Raw genomic sequence first — 8,797 nt, forward strand, 5'->3', positions numbered from 1 at the left:
CTTCTGGCTTATGTGGCTCCTGGGGAAACACATCTGGGTCCTTTGGCTTTGCAAGCAAGTGCCTTACATACTAAGTGATCTCTCCAGAACCCCCCGCCCATTTTTTTTCTTTAGTTTTTTGAAACAAGATCCTACTATGTCACCCAGGTGGCCTCAAACTCTCAATCCTACCCCAGCCTCCTGAGGTCTTGGATTACAGGTTTGCAATACTTTGCCTGTGTAATACATTCTTTTTTGTTTTTAAACTTAAAAGGGATTTGTGATTTCCTATATATTTAGCTTGTAAATACAAGACTGTAAATGTATTAAGAGACAATTTCTGTTAAAGTTTTCATTGTGTTTCACTTCAAGTACTGCACAAGTTAAAATTGATAAAGGATTTACATTCGATTATCTGAAACTCCCCGTCTCAGACTTTTATTTTAATGTGGTGGGTGACTTCATTTCCATAGATACCACCAGCAGGAAAGTCTCTCTTATGGCTCCTAGGACTTCCATTAATTAGTGTGCATACAGTTTTCATTCTCTAAGTCATTGACATTGCCATTGTCATTGCTATCTTCATCATTTTCTATGGGGATGCCAGTAGCAGCTGAAGCACCTTTAGTTTCTCGGTCAAGAGGGAAAAAGCCATTCCGCTGAAAGTGTCCTGTCTCTGGTAGAAGAGTACATATGCTGCTTTGGACACAATTTGGTCTTCAGATGCAGTGGAGAAGTTACTGTCATCAAAATAGTACCATTTTCCATCATAATTTCCTCTTCCCATCCCTCCATAGTGGTTGGAAACAGCAATCAAATTATAGCGGCAAGGACCTGCATTTGGATTAATTAGGAATTCTGACATATCCAAGTCATTGATAGGAAAATCGACTAAAGTATCCAACTTGTCTCTCATGTAGCGACTGTAGGAAAACTGCTTGAGATGAACCGCAAGTACTGAAGGCAGACACCATAAGTCTCTGGTTGCTGGTGTTCTTTACAATTTGGACAATACCAGGGAACTTTAGCACCTAGCTTTTCTTTTGTTGTAAAAAGCTCAATGAAGTCTTTTAATTTCACAAAGGGCTTTTTAGGAGGTTTATATTCCACACTTTCATGTTTTTCAAAATCCTCAGCAGCATTTTCATCAAAGTATCTTTTTTTTTCAAATCAGGATCCCAATCCAATGCAAGAAAAGTTCTTTCATCTAGCCTAGGTTGCCTATCATCAAATCTTATATGCCTGGAATCATCTTTGATGTAATTGATGTCAGTATTGCCTAAGTTGTTGAACTGGAATGTAAACAAATGTTTTTTTGTATCCCGTGAGTTGACCTTTACAAGTTTCTTCAGTACACTATCTGTTTTCAGAATCGTTATCCCCTCCAACTGAACCTTCAGACTGACTGTTTTCATTTTCTAAGGGAAGTTCTTGATCCTGGCTGGATTCATCATCAGATTCATCTGTTTCTATTTCACTTGGTGAGCCTTCCTCATGTATGCCATTTGGGCCATTTCCATTAATATTTTGGTCCTTACAGCAATGTAGAGATCCTTCAGTTTCACCAGATATCTTGATGTACCAGCACATTCTCAAAAGCAGGAGATTATAGAGTTTATCTTCAGTATTGTTTTGTGGTACAGTCATAAGAAAAGGCTGACCAAAAAGTGAAGAATCAGTATGGTGGGTATAACTTGAATGTCTGAATTTTTCTCTTAGGCAAACAGGAATAACCACATGTTCTGTATCTTCTGTCCTATTGATTCCAATTTCAAACACATAAATATCATCCCATTCCATACTATTACTTAGGTTGTCATCCATGGCAAATATTCTATGAAATCTATGATTGTAGATATCAGTAACTATCATCTTATTTGCTGGTACTTCTGACAAGATAGACAATGCTGCACAAAGATCTACTATATTTCCTATTTTGGGCACAATCACTTTGTACTGCATAGGTTTAGTAAGTGGATCCATTCTAACTAAATAAACTTCCAAACTACGTTCTTTTTTCACGGGCAATGGAAGTGTCAAATAACAAAATGGATCAAATGTTACTGAAATCTTAGCACACTCAGGACACACTAAAGTTGATTTGAAAAGGCCATGAAATATATTGACAACAATTGAATTATTTCTTTTTAGATGGTTTTCCCAGGCTTCTTCAGCAACCACCTTATCTGGCCTTCCATCAGCATCCTTTAATTGTATACATGGTTTTTTCCTAATTCCATTCAAATCTTCATGTAGTCCATCTAAAAGGAAACCTAACAGTTCTTGACAGTCTTGTTGATACCCAAAGAACTGAGGTGCAAAACGTCCTACCTGCGTCTTAAATGCTCTTGGAGTGACATAGCTAAACTTCCCCAACCACATTTGCTTGATGAGTTCTGCATATGACTTAGCAATCTCGCCTCTCATTCCTAAAGGATTGTCAAAATTCAGCTCTTCTTGGTACTGATCATTGAGAAAATACTCAGTAAGTGGAGGTATGTTGCTCAAGCACTGAATAGCTGAGTTCATGAAACAGGTATTTCCCAAGTTATTTAAGCCACAGAGGCCTGGCTGTTCATTATTTCTTCCAGGTTCTGAATAATCATACTTCTTATAAGCAGTATATGATGGGAGACAATAATTTGAGTTTTTCACATTTCTGTTGCTGATGTTGTTATTATTATTTGATAGAGATGAAGGAGAGATCTTTGGTAAAGTTGAAAAATTGGATGCACCTGGAGACTTAGACGAAGAAGGACCCCTTGGCCACATTCCGTCTTCATTTTTTTGTTCTATCACTAACACCTGTCCTTGGTACAAGCCAGCATCCTGAATGGTGCTATCTGGTTTATTCAGTGGTTCAAAATGTATTACTCATATATTTGTTCCACAATCTGGTCTCTTTTTCATCTGGAATATTGAAAATCTTTCTTATTTCCTTTTCAATTGTATCTATTGTGTTGGCTTTGCTAAATCTTCGAATTACAACATTGTGCATATTTCCATTTTCAAAGAACTTCAGTTCTGTGAGATAAATTTCTACTTTGCAGTGCTTTACAAACATACCCTGTTCAACCACTTTTCTTGCTATTGGCTCTTGACCTTCCATCAATGTGTACCAGCTGACAAGTTTGTTCCAGCCCTCAGTTGGCAACAGTATGTAATCCAATTCATCAATAAGATGTTCCTTAAGTGACTGGGCATCACCATCTTTGAGAAGTCCAGAGTTATCAATAGGACCAGGATATACATTTTTATACCCCATCTGGTATTTGTCCCAACTGTCAAAGCCAACATATTTTTTTTCCACTGTTTAAACCAACGACTGCCAACTAGGCACCAGGTGTCCCTTTTCCAGAGCAAGATTTTGAGCAGCGTCGCGATGTAAGAACACTGGATGTCCAAGTGCGCCGCTCAGCCTTCCACCATCTTCTTCCACTAGCAAAGGCGGTGGCAGTGACAGTACCTGTGTAATACATTCTATCTCCCACAGAAATCATCCTGTATTCCATTTGTTTTGTCCATTGCTGCCACATAATGCTTCCAATTCTTACCTATGACAACATCAGTAACAAAGGTTACACATTATCTCTTCATGCAAACTTTATTTTGTGAGGATTTTCTTTTTCAAAGAAAATTAATAGATCATGTTATTAGAGTAATGGCAACTCTGTAGGACCCACCATTATACTGTAAAGTGGGAATTATTAGCAGATATCTAGACTTGCCATGGATATTCAGGAAGGGTCCTTTGGGAGATTCCTAACAAGCCCCAAAATTAAACTCCAGATCAGAGGATGACATTCTCCATAATCACAGAAGTTTTTTTTTTTTTTCTGTGTTGTACTCTTGAGTATACATCCAAGAGTATCCCACTACCCCACCTACACACACACAAAGATCTCATATACACTAGGCAAGTGTTCTAAAGATACAGCAGCAACTGAACTACATCTTAGATAGTGATTGTCTTGTGCTAAGTTCATAGCTGGAGGAATGCATAACTCTGTGGTACATTTGAATGAGGCCCTGTATTCTCTCAGCACCCTTCCAAAACCCAAAAAGTTTCACATGGTTAGATAATCTATTGTGCAATATGGTAACTATAAAAATGTACTGTATACTGGAAAATTACTGATTTTTTTTTCTTAGTTTTCATTAGTTAGGGTCTCCTATTTGCCTAGGCTAAAAAGGATTTCACTCTGAAGCCTCAGACTTGCCTTGAACTCAGGGCATTCCTCCTATCTGTCTTCCAAGTGCAGGGATTAAAGGCATGTAACATCAAGCACAACCTGAAACACCTGAATTTTTTACCGGTGCAGCCACAAAAAAAAACATATAGCTAAGCATAAGAGATCATTGGTATTAATTAGATTAACACACAAACAACTACATAAAAAAAAAAAACTTTTAACAGAATGAATGTGGCCCCCCCTCGTTAAAAGGAGTTTGAATGCTGGGAAGATGGCACAGTGACTAAGGGCACTTGATTGCAAAGGCTGCTGGACTGGGTTCAACTTCCAATTCCCAATGTAAAGCAAACATAAAAAGTTAGCCAGGTGTACAAAGTGGCACCAGTGGCTGGTTTCATTTACAGCAACAAGAAGCCCTGGTGCACTGGTGCACCCATATTCACAAACACACACGCACACACAGTCGCTGCAAACACGTATAAGAATATTTATGAAGGTGTCTGTATAGTGCTCAAAAGTTAAAAATCACTGACAAATGAGTGCAGGGATCATATTCCTTTAATCTCTACCAGCACACAACTAAGGTTAGCAATCAGCAGAAAGCAGAAGTAGAGTTGGGGCTGGGAAGATGGCTCTGAGGCAAAAGATACTAGAATGCAGAGCCTGTTGTCCAAGGTTCAATTCCCCAGAACTCACATAAAGCCAGACCTTTCCAAGGGCAGCACGTAGCCCTGGCACAACCATACTCATTCTCTCTCTCCTTCTCTCTGTAATCAACTATTAAAGAGCTATGTTTGGTCAGCACTCAGACATACCTGAGTCTGGAGGAAGCCCTCATATCACATTTGGATCTTTCCTTAGGCTGTTCTGTCTCTCATACTGACATAAATACTCTGGGTCTCAAGAATGCTTTCTGAAACAAGGTATGTGGCATAAGCCCCTAATGCCAGCTCTCCCAAGGTACAGACAAGATGGCCACAAATTCAAGGACAGCACAGTCTATGGGTCTGCCAGACCAGACAGGACTACATGCTGAGCCTTTGTCTCAATAAATGTGCAGAAGAGGGAAAGAAGGAGCTGAGACCCGGGGAGATGGCTGAGTGGAAGAAGAGCTTGCTGTGCAGGCATGAGCACCTGAGCTCAGACCGCAGCACCCACCTAAAGCGCCTGTGAGGTGGAGGCTGCGACCTCAGCGCTGGGTAAGCGCAGATGGCCAATTCCTGGGTGAACCCAGTCCCCCGAATAGGTGACTTCGAGGTTCAGCGAGAGCCCTTGAGCAGAGTCAAGAGGAGAAAGATCGGGGAGGACGCCTGACAGGGGACCCTGGCTTGCACACGCATGCGCACACGAGCACGCACGCACACACGAGCACGCACGCAAGATGGGGGAGTGTCGCGAAGGCCTCAGCACGCCTTCATCCACAGGGTCTCTGTCCTACTTCGGGCCTCCCCATCCCAACCGTCCTCACGTCCTCACCTCGCCACGCTCCGTACAGCTGACCCAGAGCGACTGCTCGGCCCTCAGTGGACAGACGGCGGCAGGCTGACGACGAGCGAACACGCGGCCGCAGCCGGCGCCTCAAGAGCCCGGCCTCGTGTCCAAGGGCAGTTGGCACCGAGGCGCATGCGCAGCTCCACGTCGAGGCGGGTTGATGACGTCACACACGATGACATCATGGGATGGAGTCTACAATGCCTACTGCCCTTGGGGCTGAGTCAATCTGGTGCTGTTCTTTCTTTGTTTTGTTGGGGAGGGGCAAAAGAAACTTTTCTAACAGGAACGTGGTAGAGAGACTCCTGCTGTTTGAAATCGTCTGAACAAAGTGAAGATCAACTGCTGAGAGAGTCACCAGAGCCCTTAGTGGTGCACAGGGAACGGCAAAAGAGGTTGGGCGGTGGGATGCGGGAGGGAGAGAGACCTAAAAATTTCAAGCTTGACAGTTATAGGCAAAGTGAGTCAGGGCTCCCTGTTACTGCAGAGCCTAGAAGAACTCTTGGGAATTGTTCCACCTTACATAATAGAAACCAAAGCCCAGAGTGTAGGTTGACCCCACTTGTCTCTGGCGTAGGAAGGATGTCAGGGCCGAATGCAGGTTCTGGGGACCTCAGTGATGCTAGAGGAGCCTGCTTCTAGCCCTTGTCGCTCCTTAACCTCCAGTTATTTAGGATGATGCAATATGCATAAAAGTATTAGATACTCTGTGTATGAGTGGAAAGAACAGTACAGTGCGAATAATGATTAGTTAGGATCATGAAAGAGAAAATGAGAGATGGAAAGTGAATAAAAGGAAAGCAGGAAGAATGAGTTATGTAGAAAGAGGCAGTTTGTGCTAATGGTAGAGAGAAAAGGGTGAGGCAAAGAAATATAATCAGATAACCCAAAATAGGCACAGGCTTCACAAGGTCATGATAGAGTCCTCAGAAAAGACTAACTAATGCCAAACCTTAGACATGGAGAATTTAGAAAATCCACCTATTCTGTGCTCTCTAGGAAAGTCTCTCAAAGTTAAATGAGCAACTAAACAATGGAGACAGAAAGAAAACATGAGGAAGAGGGGTAGGGAGAGGGTGTTGTGTTAATTTTTCTTAGGAGACTTCATCAAACTTTTTATCATCCCAGATGGGGCACAAACAGATCAAAGTTAGGATTTCTTCAAAGTCCAAGTTGATAAATGAGTGGCTTCACTGGGTTAACTTACACAGCATGAGTGACAGGTCACTTACAAGAATGTGGGTGTTCCCAAAACAAGCTCCACCCCAACCTGCTATGCCCTCATGATGGCAACCTCATGAGAGCTGCATCAAGACTGTATAGTTATGCACCCTCATGAGAGCTGAATCACAGTTGCACAGTCATGTGACAGCACTCCCTACATAATCCAGCACCTACAAAGTTCACTTGCATCTTGGGAGGTCAGGAAGGAGGAATTCTGGCATCCCAGGTGAATGTCCATTATACATATATATAATGTGTGTGTGTGTGTGTGTGTGTGTGTGATCTAGCTGGTTCTAAAATTGATATAGAAAGATAAGAATAGCTAGAAAAGTTGGTGGGGATGGAGTACGTTTTCCAGATTTTCATTGTAAAGATCCACAACAATGCAGATTTTCCATATTGGTTCAGTTATTGCATGGAAAACACTATTAAAAAGTGAGAACAATCCTGGGGTAAACCTAAAACAATACAGGAACAAGGTACCTGATTCAATTCACAGCTTAGGTGAATGGAAAACGTACTATTCAATGATTTATATTGAGGCAATATCATAGGGAACTGGAAAAACAAGTCATGCACAATCTCCATATATTTTGAAAAATAAATGTTGGTTCAGGCTCATTCTTTCTGTGTTCCCCATCAGGTGATAAGACAGGTGATTTTGTTCTGATGTACTACTTGCTGCAGACCAAAGCAGCAGGGACAACTGATCATGGGCTGAAACGTTCAAACTTATGAGCCAGTATAAGCTCTTTCTCGTTATAAACTGATTACCTTGGATTTTTTTTTATAGCAATGGAAGGCTAACAGAGCTACATAGACACTTCACAACAGAAGGCATATAAATATCCAATAGATCTATTTTACATGCTCATTGGTAATTGTAAGGAAATGCAAAGTAAAATCACCTTAAACCTGCTAAAATGATTATAATCTAAAGGACCAACTATTACCAAGTGTTGGTGAGGTTACGCAAAACAGAGAAAACTTGCACATCATTGATGGGAATATAAACTGACAGCTATTCTGGAAAATATTATGAATATTCTTCAAACAACTAAAACAAGGATTGTCACATGATCCAGCAATCTTCTGGATATATGTCCAAGGATAGAAATCAGTAGGTCAAAAGGAAAGTAGCTTTTCTAGTTCATTGCAGAATTGGTCACAATAGCTCAAATATGGGACCAATCTAGGTGCTAAGTATGATGAATGGATAAAGAAAATGTGGCTTTTATATATATAGTGGAATAATATTCAGCCTCACAAACATACAAGAAATTCAGCCAGGAAACAATTCCATTTTCCATGACTCACATAAAAGCCTGGGAATGGCCAGACACATTTGTTACCTCAGACCTTGGGAATAGGACACTGTAGAATCACTGGGATTCCCTCATTTTAAATGGCAAACTGGGTTGAGGGAGAGAACCTATCTTAGGGAAGTACGCAAATGTGAAATAGGGGAGTACAACAAACATTCTCCTTTGGCCTATGCATGTTAGTGCATAGGGCATGGACATATGAACATACACATATGTTTACATATCATATAACAAGTACATCATATATCACACCACTCACTCTACACACATGCACACACACATGCATATGTGTACACACTGAGGAATTCCCTCTCCCGCAGGGCTGCAGGCAGCATAGCTTTTTCCAGCTTTCTGTCAGCTGGTTTACAGGGAGGAGGTTTTCAGCTCAGCTCCAGATTGATTTTTCAGTCATCTTTCAGTCCAAGCACATGGAGTCTTCAGCAATTTGTCTTGGTGCTTGATTACAGTGGCTGAATGCCCTAGATATGCTGTTCCCTTCTCCCCCGCCTCTCTCTCTCTCTCTCTCTTGTTTTTGTTCTCATAAAAATGGCCAGTCTGGAGCCGGGCGTGGTGGTGCATGCCTTT

The 8,797-nt window shown here is 41.4% G+C and overlaps 1 pseudogene; it reads right to left on the minus strand.

Moving 5' to 3' along the window:
* Positions 1-418: 418 nt before the first annotated feature.
* On the minus strand, positions 419-3,408 carry LOC101614440 (annotated as a pseudogene).
* Positions 3,409-8,797: the final 5,389 nt, after the last annotated feature.

The sequence above is a fragment of the Jaculus jaculus genome, chromosome 9, assembly GCF_020740685.1.
Source record: "Jaculus jaculus isolate mJacJac1 chromosome 9, mJacJac1.mat.Y.cur, whole genome shotgun sequence".
NCBI classification, from domain to species: domain Eukaryota; kingdom Metazoa; phylum Chordata; class Mammalia; order Rodentia; family Dipodidae; genus Jaculus; species Jaculus jaculus.